Consider the following 12,431-nt stretch of genomic DNA (forward strand, 5'->3'; position numbering starts at 1 on the left):
AAAGAACAGAAGCACTGAGACACAATTAGAGCTTAGCCAGTATTACGAAGTATGTGATCTGTGAGGTACTGGACTTCACGCTCCAGGTTTCCCACGAGAAAAACAACGCTGCTTTACTCTAAGGGACAACTGGGTGGCTCACTCAGTTAATCGTCCAACTCTTGATTTAGGCTCAGGTCACGATCTCAGGGTTCATGAGTTCAAGCCCTATGTCGGGCTCTGTGCTGACAGCGTGGAGCCTACTTGGGATTCTCTCTCTCCCTCTCTCTGCCCCTCTCCTGCTCTCTAGCTCTCAAAATAACTAAGCATGAGAAAACATTAAAACTGGACAAGTACACCCAAGATAATTGCTGGTTTCACAGAATTAAAGAATTTCTAATTAAAGGAGCACATCCATCCAGTATGACCCACTTCCCACTTGTTACAGATGTGGAAACTAAAACCCTGCGAGGATAACTTAAAGGTCGAAGGGGTCCTCTGCCCCCAGATCCAAATAATACATTTCAATTCACATGCATGACCTTAAGTGGCAGGTGTGCACAGGTTTGTTTTGTTTTTTTTTGGGGGGGGGGGCAGGTGAAAGTGAAGAGGCATGGAAGAATAAGGAACAGAGAGAAATGCCTCAAGTATCCTATGTGAGATGAGAACAATGTTAGAGTAAAAGGGCATTCAAGGAAGAGCAAACTTCCCTTTATTACTCAACATTTGGTTCATTAATATCTGATTAACACTTCTTGGATTACATAAACAATCTCGTGTCATTAAAAGGGATCTGACATTAAACTATGTTGAACTTAAGTCAAAGTCTATACTTATACTCAACTATGTATGGACAATTCAAGGACAGAATGCTAGGAGATATTTCACTCAAAGTTATTTTTTTTATTGTTATTATTTTTTTAATATGAAATTTATTGTCAAATTGGTTTCCATACAACACCCAGTGCTCATCCCAACAGGTGCCCTCCCCAATGCCCATCACCCACTTTCCCCTCCTTCCCACCCCTCCATCAACCCCCAGTTTATTCTCAGTTTTTAAGAGTCTCTTATGGTTTGGCTCCCTCCCTCTCTTTTTTTTTTTTTTTTCCCCTTCCCCTCCCCCATGGTCTTCTATTAAGTTTCTCAGGATCCACATAAGAGTGAAAATATGGTTATCTTTCTCTGTATGACTTACTTCACTTAGCACAACACTCTCCAGTTCCATCCACGTTGTTACAAAAGGACAGATTTCATTTTTCATTGCCAAGTAGTATTCCATTGTGTATATAAACCACAATTTCTTTATCCATTCATCAGTTGATGGACATTTAGGCTCTTTCCATAATTTGGCTATTGTTGAAAGGGCTGCTATAAACATGGGGGTACAAGTGCCCCTATGCATCAGCACTCCTGTATCCCTTGGGTAAATTCCTAGCAGTGCTATTGCTGGGTCATCGGGTAGATCTATTTTTAATTTTTTGAGGAACCTCCACAGTTTTCCAGAGTGGCTGCACCAGTCTGCATTCCCACCAACAGTGCAAGAGGGTTCCCGTTTCTCCACATCCTCTCCAGCATCTATAGTCTCCAGATTTGTTCATTTTAAACACTCTGACTAGCGTGAGGTGATATCTCAGTGTGGTTTTGATTTGTATTTCCCTGATGAGGAGTGACATTGAGCATCTTCTCATGTGCCTGTTGGCCATCTGGATGTCTTCTTTGGAGAGTTATTTTCAATACAAAGTATTAAGTGTCCATGTCCTACATTTAAATGAAGTATTATAGATTCTTTATATGTCATTTTGTTTTCCAACTATAAAAAGTATAACCATGATCCAAATTATTTACTTCTGATTGCCTAGAGAAAGTGAAAGTCCTAAAACTAGATCAAGGTCAGATTGACTCTAGGTCTAAGAGTTAATACATATAGTATGCAAAGTAACTGGAAGGAAAAAAAGACAACCAAAAAAGTGCCTTCAAATTCCCAACCCTTCCTTAAACATCATCTTGCTGCAACTCATAATAAATCTGATAAAAAAAAAAAAAAGGAAAGAAAACAAAAGAGAAAAAAAAATTAAGAGTAAAAACGTCAAGGAATACCTTTAAATAAGGAAGCAATTATATAGCAGCAAGTTGAATATTGCATGAATCACAGATCTGAAATTTTTTTAAGTATTAGATTGAAATGCTTTATTTAAAAATAACCTAATCCAGCAATCCCTGATAGCCACCATAGTGCTACAGCAGCTCAATACACATAGCTAAAACTAAAATGTTTAAATCCCTTTCTTGTTATTTATTAAGTTAACTTGGCAGTCAACATTACCATCTCTAAATGGGGATTTCCAAGCTACAGACTTTCCACCTAAGCCCACATAGCTACTTTCCCAAATATATTTATTACAAGATTTTGTCAAATAAGTAAATATGAGGTCTGTTAAAAAAGAAAAAAGTTGAAACATTTCTTAGTGCAAATATTATTTAAGGAACATGGAGTAGACAAATACTATTGCTTTTTACCCGAGTCAAAAGTTCTTTTGGCAGTATAGTCTTTCTAAATTCTTTTTTTTTTTTAATTTTTTTCTAATGTTTATTTTTGAGAGACAGAGTGCAAGCGAGGGAGGGACAGAGAAAGAGGGAGACACAGAAACCAAAGCAGGCTCCGGGCTCTGAGCTGTCAGCAGAGAGCCCGACGTGGGGCTCGAACCCACGAGGCATGAGATCATGACCTGAGCCGAAGTCAGGCACTTAACCAACTGAGCCACCCAGGTGCCCCTAGTCTTTCTAAATTCTATCCAAAAAAGTAATACCATTTTGAAAACCTACCCTAACCGTCTATCACAGCCTCTTAGTTATTATCAAATGGGAAAAATTATTAGCAATGAACTGCTATTTTGTGGATTTACAACACTGTTTGTGTTTATATTATTTGTCTGCCTTTCACATAGCATACATAGCACCAAAACCTGGGATTGAAAAAAAGCAACAAGAATGACAAGAATAAAAATCGTTTAACATATCAAAATGCTCTACAAAGTTTGGGAGGCTAGACACTTACTGCATAAACTTAAAGTGGCATTATTCTGGAAGTCCAAAAGACCACTTTTTCTCCTAGTAGGGGAATGTGTGTGTAGAGAGGATGTGATGCTCCTGTCTGTATGTGTAATTTAAGAGGTTGGGTTCCAAACAATCCTGCCCATCCAAGTCAGTGAATCAACCATTCTATTCAAGCCAGGCTAGCCTTCCCGCTCGGGAGAGCCACAGACATTGCAGGTGGGTATGCCCTGCAGATTAAGACAGGGAATCTCCTGGTATAGATACAATCAGAAGCTACAAAATATAAGAAATGGCAGAGAACTTTAGAAGCGTTGAATACCGAAACAGTCCTCCCATTGGTCATTTTTTCGGTAAAATGGGCATTTTCAATTTTTTAATATTTTTAAATAAAACATTTACATAATCTGACTGTAAAAGCAAGACCTGATCATGTTAGGAAATAGAAGGTAAAGGGGGAAAAAGTCACCTAAAATTCCAAACCCAAAAAAACCCATATTTTCACTTTCTAGTCAGAAGGGTGGGTCTCTATACAGTGGTGGTGTAAGTAGCAGGCTAGGATGACACTGTTGGCCACCCCCTACTTTTCTAACCAAACTCTGATTGTGCTCACAAACCTACTCTCTACCTGAGGTCTTGTGTTTCTGGGGAAGCGGATCCCAGTCCCAAATGAAGACGAATGACCATACATTTAAGCTAATCACAATGGTCTCATTGCCCTTGACACTGACTCATTTAGGTAAGGGCTTATGCAAAACGCTGGCCCATGAACAGAGAGGAGAGGGTCAGGACAGCATCTATTACAGAAGTTTGGGGACAGATTTTACTTAATAAGAGACATGCCAGGAAAAAAAAAAAAATAGTCCTCTCCCAAGGAACTTAGTCACTGACTCATGACACGTGAACTTGTGGCAGCCATCTTGCAACAGTAAGAGGAACTAGCTAAGCACAGAAGAATGACAGATCCAACCTTTTCCCACTGACCTTATTTTTAAATACATACATACACAAACACACACTCTTCCTGATCCAACTTCCCCCTACTAAAATCCCTCTTCTCTACTCTTCTTCAGTGCTAAGCTTCTCAAAAGAGAGGTCAAAACAAGCTGTTTCCTCTGCTTGACCATGCATTCATCAATGACATTCCTAAGACTTTCCTGATTTCTTAAAACTTAGGCTTCCCGCATTCTATGGTTCCAAGGCACATTTTACACGTTGCTATTACAGCAATTAATACATGCTATAGTAATGGCTTGTTTCTCTATTAGACAGTAACTTCTGAAATGTTTTGTACTCCCAATGTCTACAGAAGTTCCTGGCATACAAAGGCATAAATACTTGCTTCATAAATCAAACGTAAACCCAAAACCTAATACAAAAGCATACCACAAACGTTTAAATGAATTTACCAACCCTACCATTTACACACACCAAAAGCTGAATATGTGTTTGTGTTTAAGTTTGGGGAGAGGAGCAGCAGGCACAAGAAGATAAGAGACCAGAGCGCCTTGAAACTCAAAAACACAATTATTCTTTACTCTCCAGAGACCAGATAGCTGTTCACCGTTAACTCAGCGGAGGGGCAGGGCAAGGGTCTGGGAAGCAAGGGCAGGGAAGCTGGTCTCAGGGTCCCTCTGCCACGGGTGAGCACTGCTACCTACCCATTCCCGAGAGGAAAAGGTGTTCCAGCCCTCCCGGGCTAGGGAAACAGACAACAAACCAGGCCGATGACAACAGGCAGGCCAGGGGAGGCAAAACACGGGTTTTAAAACCCCAAAGAACTATATCCAGAGTTTGAACAGTGGTTACGACACTCCTTTACCACAAAGAGACAATGAAGCAGGCCAAGCTATAGGAGCTACAGCCTTATCTATCATCTCCTTTGATTCCCCTGGATAACAGCTGGGAATAAAGGCAGGTGACACTATTCAGCTGGGCAAAATGCTTTTCTCCTTCAAAAGTCTACTAATGTGGGGAAAATGATTAAAAGAGCCAATGGTTTTTTTTTTCCTCTCCTTCTAATTAAGTGATAAATCCTATCTAGAGGACAATTCTGAGCCACGATGGGAATAAAACAGAGTAAATAAGAAAATGTTACATTCTTTGAAAATAAAAAGTGTCTTGGGCCAAGATTTGATAACCACTTTACATGTTTAATAAATTGTATTTAAGTGCAAAACACACACTAATGAAATTACTGATCTTACTAAAATTACTGATCTTACTTACTCCAAAATGACAACCTAATAATTATAACCTCATAAATTTATTCAAAGACTAATAAATCTTTTATAGACATATTTTACAACAAACTCTCTAATGGATAGTTTTCTTCACTGATTTAGCAGACTTCCAAGAGGTGCTGGTGCACTTTAAGGAAGGAAGAAGGCATTAGGAATATGAAGACACCAGCAACAGGAAGCTGAGTGGGTGCATATATCCATTTCTTCGGCGGGACCCTAAGAGTTGACCTCCTTAAGCCAAAATACTTCCCCTTGGAATCCTGGAGGCAGACAAGTCAGTAAAAAGATCAACAGAAAAAAACGGTAGGAGAGAGGAACAAGACAGTTCCCTCACCACACTATTTTGTTCGTTACCATGCAGGTAGGATATTGTCAACTTCCAGGCTACAAAGGAATCGAAAATGGACTCCATATATAAAAGCACTTTTTAGTGTAATTCCGCTTTAATGGGGAATGGAGAAATGGAGTATACATCTGTCTGCTATGACTCTGAGCCAATCTAAGAAAGAAAAAAAAAAAAGTGGAAATGACTTTATTGGATAGAAGCTGGGAATAATACCTTTATTACAAAAATATTCTTTTGAATGAGTTTCCTAAGGCATTAAGAAAACCATTTCAATTTATTTTTAAAAGAACATGATTTACACACAGCTTCAACTGCATCAAGGTAACATTTTCTAAATTGTGCCAGCACTGAGAGAGGAACCAGCATCCGCCCAACTTCACGGCATGCCCACTGTGCTCCTACAACAGTCATTAACAACCAAGATCCTGGCAACTACTATTTCTTCCTTATGTTCGTTTGGGGCAATTTTTATTATCCTATTAATATTCTCTAACCTGTTCCTTATCCTAAACACAACAAAAGATCTGTTCTAGAGGACTTAGGATATTAAAGGAAAGTGTTAGATATATGAGCAGTCTAACATCTAGATAATCCAAATTATATTTTTACACAGTTCAATTCTAAATCAATTAAGGGTAAAAAAAAAAATCACAAGACAAATATTCTATCTCAGGAGATAAACTAAAAGAATGACTTAAATCCAACTGCCTCCTCAATACTCATACCAATTATGAAAACGGAACGCAGAATTTTAAATGATCAAAAGAGCTTCAACTTGGTACACATTTAACGTAACTTAAGAGGTACAGCCCATAATGTTCCCTCCTTCACTCTTTGAAAAATCCCCAAGTTTGAAGACCACAGAACTAAAATGAATCTATACTATACCCACCAGTGCAGCAACCAGAAGTTGGCAGGACAAACACAGCCAAGGTACACTCAATGTTCCATGGGAGATAAAACAGAAGATATGTATCTTCATCATCAAGAAACTCCCACTCTGGGGAGCCTGGCTGGCTCAATCAGAAGAGCATGCAGCTCTTAATATTGGGGTCGTGAGTTTGAGCCCCAGTTGGGTGCAGAGATTACATACATAAATACATAAGTAAATAAAAAAAGAAAGTCACACTCTAGCCCAAAGGATGGTCAGAATGTTTGACACAACCTTTCGGAATGACCTACAGGTCTAAGAAGCCATATGACAAACATATCCACTGTTTATTGTGGATAATTTTTCTGTCTTGGAGTATGCATGTCATTTAAAGAAAATGCAATACTTAGAAGTAATTGGCAGGTATATTTACATTCCAAATGTTCCCAACAAACTGCTTGGGAATGAAAACTAAGAAATGAGTCTGTCTTGATGTTAATATGCCAGGAGCAAGTGGACAGGTTACTAAACCTGCCAGACCACAATGTCCTCAACTCTCACATACAGAATAGACTAGATGCAGAATAGAAAATGTTTTTATTTCTTCCAAAGCCAATTCCAATTAACTGGTAATGACCACCTCTGGGGCATTTGCTGAGATGGTTAGATCCTTTAAGTAAAAAGCCATATCCTGTGTTCCTTGCCCTCAGAAGTTGGGTGTTTGAGTTGCTGCTACTGACTTCCCATCAGAATGTTCTCTGCAACTGTTTTTTTTTTTAGTAGCAGCAATCTGATGCATATCCACACAATCTCTTCGGTCTCTCTTGTGATCAGTGGCTGCAATTCAGTTCAAAGAGGCTACAAAACGTGGCTGTGTAACTGAGCACTTCCCTGAGTCTGAACAGATAATAATACCTAACATGTATAGTAATGTTTAAGACAGAGCCAATACTGTTCTAACCACTTAACGTATATTAATGCTTTTAATTTCCAAATAGTCTCTATTATATACGTTCTACCATTATCATCCCCATTTTACAGATGAGAAAAGGAGGCACAACTAGGTGAAATAACGTGCCCAAGGGTTTAAAGCGGGTAGGTAATAGAGCTAGAACTTGATCATCGACTGTCCGGCTCCAGATCTCCCACTTTGAACCACTTTGCTTACTGCTTCTCTGTCAATTGCACGCTGACCAAACCCACAACTTCAGTCCTGTTAAACTATACACGGAGTAAGCCAGAAGTCCAGGTTTCACGGTGGTGTAAGTCTATGTTTTATCTGCAGTCCTGAAATATTTACTCTCCAAAGGGGCTTGGATTCTGGCAAATAGTGTTTAATTTACCCATTGCCAGGGGCTTTGTTAGACTATTGGGCAAATTTTTTTAAATCAAAAGTTTCATAAATTATCTATTCCACCACAAAAAAAATGCACACTCCATTTAGTAGAACCCTCAGGAAATGAGAGTTTTAGGGTTAAAGCAATGCTCCCATTAACAGAACATTAGTCAGAAAATCTGCACTGTGAAGAGAATTTATGACAACTGGTCATTTTGAAGGGCTTTGCCATCACTATTCTAAACATCATTTCTCACAAGACAGGAGTACAAAACGCATATGGCCAATGGGATTTAACTGAATGGTAAATAATAACCATCCCTCAGCATGCCTTGATTTTCTGAATATACACATTCTCCTAAGGGTAAGGGGGGAAATCCCACTTCCCAAGTGATTTGCTAAATATGTAGTCTTATTAATCCTTACTAAAGGAGATGTAAACTTGGCTGAAAAAAATGACAGCACCTGGTTGGCTCAGTGAGTTAAGCGTCCGACTTCAGCTCAGGTCACAGTCTCACGGTTGTGAGTTCGAGCCCCGTGTCGGGCTCTGTGCTGACAGCTTGGAGCCTGGAGTCTGCTTCAGATTCTGTGTCTCCCTCTCTCTTTACTCCTTCCCAGCGCGCTCGCTCACTCACTCTCTCTCTCAAAAATAAACATTAAAAAAATGACTTCAAGGAGTAACAGAAAAGGGTAACTTTTAAAAAAATTTGTTATATACAAGTTACACTCCAATGTGTGGATTATCTTCAGGGGCTCGCACTGCACACTTTTTCATATTATTACATTTCATCGGATCATATACATTAAACCAACCAACCACTTGGCTGGTCTCCAAATTCAAAATGCATGGTATCGCATGTAATGGGCAACTCTGCATTTTCTGTATTTCCATTCCTGATATCAACAACTGTGATAAGAAATTTACACTCATGCTTCTAAATTTTAAAGTACAGTATAGGGGTGCCTGGGTGGCTCAGTTGGTTAAGCGTCTGACTTCAGCTCTGGTCATGATCTTGAGGTCTGTGAGTCTGAGCCCATCAGGCTCTCTGCTGTTAGCACCGCGCCCACTTCGGATTCTCTATTTCCCTCTCTCTCTGCCCCTCCTCCACTTGTGCTCTCTCTCAAAAATAAAATAAACATGAAAAAATAATAATCATGCAGTATAAAAAGAAAACTACATACATAATAAAAATTAAACTAATATTAAGAACATTTTGAAAAAATGCTAGTTCTTAAAAGGAAATCAGAAGTTTAAACAAAAATATTCCAGTTGCTGAAAGAACGTTATTGGCAGCGGTGAACAAATTCTTTGTTCCCCGACAGAAAAAAAGGAGCATATGCCCCTACATTATACAACAAGCATGTGCTACTATTAATCTGTACCTTGAAGCTTTATTTTACATGAAAGTAACATTTTAAAAATCAGAGTCTTAATATTTTCTCCCAAATGGATCATCTTGCACCCCAACTTAGAGACCCTAATACCTAAAAAAGTCATGATTTCGAATCTCCTATAGTCCCAAACTTACAGCAACAAAATTAACCACTTTTCCATGTATGAAATGTTTGAAGTGAATTGTCATCAATAAGAATTAGTCATTCTTTCGACCGCAGGTAAGGGCCAGTCCTCCCGGCCTCCACAAAGTTTGTTCACAATGGGGGCTGGCTGGTAAGCTTGGGTCATTTTTAAAGCAAGAAGTAATGAACTAAGATGTAAAGACACTCCATCACCATACCTAAGAGAATGAGACAGATATATACGGTTTGCCCTTCATTAGACAGCTCTTTCTGGGCTTGACCCAAGGAGACCTGTCAGTTCCACTCACATTCACCTTACCCTTGCCCCTGCCAACAGAAACTACTAGCATATGCATGCAAAGCCAAGGGCCAATGGAAACCAAGAGCGAGTCTCCTTCTGTGCTCTCATAAAGTTTTTACGAAGAACACATTAAGCTGGCTTTTGACATGCAGAAACCATACAACAACAAAACCGCAAGAGGGGAACCAAAGACGAAGTGCAGGGAAGGTAGTCAATATTTTTATTACAATCTTGTCATTAGGTTACTCCTGGCTGCGGATTTCTCCCTCGGTGTTCGCTCTCTCCAGCGCAAATCTATTCTCAGGCAGTAGGTCATGAGGCCGGCCGCTCTGTGTTTACACACAACCTCAGCACCACTTGGCCACTTCCTCGGGCTGCTGGAGCACTTGACCCACTGATTACCTGTATCAAAACAGACGGTGCCCGCTGGGTCCCGGTCAGCCCTCCGAAGCAACCCCTCTCGAGTGCTCCTTGGCCTTTTATGGTGGAGGCATGTGATGAGAGTATCTGCACCAGCTGTTCTTAATTACCTCTCAGGCTGGGGTGAATGACTCAGCAACCCAACTTTTTTAAGGAGTCATCCTACCTTGTTATCCAACCAACATTCTGAACAACGGTAAACCACTAGACATGGCCCTGTTCAACAACAATATACACGAGGCCATGCAGTCACCAAACCAAAGCCATCCCACTCAAGCTGACTCACCAAGAGTCCCTTTTTCCCCCAAGGCTCCTTGAGCCAAAGGCAGAAGTGGCCAAGTGCCTTGAAGCCCAACCCACCCCAGCCCTTGCACCACTAGCCCACACCAGGAAGAAGCAAGCTTACCTCTTCCCATTTCTCGGCTTGACCATGTGAAGCGCTCAAGCGCTCGGTCACCAACACGTCCGGCGTTTCCACCCCTTATCTTTCTGAACCGCTTTAAATGCACAGCGTCCAAATATAAGGAGTGTTAAAGCAGATGAACAGAGACCTAGCAGTGGCATCCTCCATAGGTTAACAGTCCCAACACCGATGCGTTTCTCCAAATAGAGAAGCATCCCTACAAAACAAGCCTTTGTTCCTTCACGCACCACCGAGAAGCCTGTTTTTCCCACACACGTCTTTCACAATTACTACTACACTATACCTTCATCAACCCAAGTTTAACGCAGAAGGCTCACTGCACAAAGGCATTCCGCGCAGGGCTGCTCGGTGACATAAAACCGCCGCGCAAGAATGAGAAAGCAATGGCACTCGAGTTCCATAAAACCAGCACAAAAAGCTGGTGTCTCTATAAGCGGCACCCACCCTCACCGCACCGTGGGAGTCTTAATTACGACGTGTGGGCAAAACTCCAACAAAGGGAGCTCTGGGATGTCCGGTCGTCCACACCGATCTTGGCTAAACCCAGCCCCGCAAGGGGGTATTTTTGCTGCAGCCACGACCTCGGCCATTCTAAACGAGACTCCACGCGCGACAGACACCCAGGCCAGGCAGACCGGAGGCAAGCGGCTCTCGGGACGCGGCGGGTGCTGAGGGCGGTGGGAGCGGGCGGGAGGACAATACCGAGCCGGGGCCGGCCGCGCGGGCGGTGCTGATGTGTCACAGCCCGGGCGGGCCGCGGCTAGGAGGGCCGGGCTCGGACCCGGGCGCCGCAGAGGCGGGGGCGGGGGGCGGGGGGCGGGGGGTGGGAGCCCCGGGACCCCGCCGCCGCGGCCACTTCCCCGCCCCCCACCCCCGCCGCTCCCGCCCGCCCGCCCGGGGGTAAAGTGCAGCGCGGGCCCGTAAACAAGAGCTCTGGCCGCGCGCTCGGAGCACGGGGCACAGGCAGGCAGGTCGCCCCTTCCGGCGGACGAGGCCACTTCCAGGAACAGGGGCCGCCGCCGCCCCCCGCCCAGAAGACCGCCGCCCGGGTCCCCCTCCCCGCCTCCCCGGACCTGCCCGCGGGCGGCCCCGACCGCGCGCCGCCGCGCGGACCCTCCCGGGAAGGGCGCGCGGGACGCCGAGCCACTCACCAGAGCCGAGGCGCCGCGCGGCCCGACTGACGGCAGCGAGCGAGCCCGGCGGGCGGCGCGGGCAGCGGTCAGGTGACTCATTCCCTCCCCGCGGCCGGCCGCCCCCTTCCCTTCGCGGCCTTCCCCTCCCTTCCCTTCCCCTCCCCGTTGTCCCCTCCCCTCCGCCGCCGCCGCGGCGGCCGCCGCCACCTCCCAAAGCCTAAAGCCCTCCCGCCCCCCGGAGGCCCCGCCTCGCGAGGCCCCGCCCCGCCCACCCCGCGGCGCTAAGCTCCGCCCCCAGCGGAGACCCCGCCCCCACCCGAGGCCCGGCCACGCCGCCCGCGAGGCCTCAGTCGGCGCGCTCCGGCCGGCGGGACTCCGGGCGGCTGCAGCGGTTGTCGTGGCTCCACCCGCCCGAGGCCCACGCGAGAGGCCGCGGGGTCCGCGCACTGCGCCCCTTTGCGAGCACAGCCAGCTGCATGAACGGAAAAGCCACCAAGGACAACCTCCTCCTTCCCAAGTGAGGGCAGAAAGGAAAAGGCTGACGGCCTCATGGCCCCAAGTGTTGCCAGGACGCTCGGGATCCAGCAAAACTGCCGCGAGCCCGGAGTCCCGCGGACAACAGGAGGTCCCTCCCCAGACCCTCCTCCGCCATCCCTTAGGGACGCCTTAGACTGGGCGTCCAGGTTCGGAAAGTAGTGTTTGAGCTTGCTGGTAGGATGTATCGAGTGCATCCAGGATTTTGTGGAAAGCATCTGGCAGCCCTACTTCTGTCTGACAAAGAAAACACGGGCGTCTGGCTAACAGGTGTT

General features: G+C 44.3%; 1 protein-coding gene across 3 annotated transcripts in view; it reads right to left on the minus strand.

Moving 5' to 3' along the window:
- BACH1 (BTB domain and CNC homolog 1) overlaps positions 1 to 11,731 on the minus strand; it is a 44,476-nt gene extending 32,745 nt beyond the window's left edge. The window contains exons 1-2 of one of the 3 annotated variants that reach the window (XM_042998537.1): positions 11,641 to 11,731; positions 10,472 to 10,685 (exon numbers count right to left, since the gene is read on the minus strand). The gene's annotated coding sequence lies outside the window, so the exon portion shown is untranslated. The remainder of the gene's footprint in view (positions 1 to 10,471; positions 10,686 to 11,640) is intronic. The other 2 variants (XM_042998539.1, XM_042998538.1) reach the window with 2 other exon arrangements.
- Positions 11,732 to 12,431: the final 700 nt, after the last annotated feature.

This window comes from Panthera tigris, chromosome C2 (assembly GCF_018350195.1).
Source record: "Panthera tigris isolate Pti1 chromosome C2, P.tigris_Pti1_mat1.1, whole genome shotgun sequence".
Taxonomy (NCBI): domain Eukaryota; kingdom Metazoa; phylum Chordata; class Mammalia; order Carnivora; family Felidae; genus Panthera; species Panthera tigris.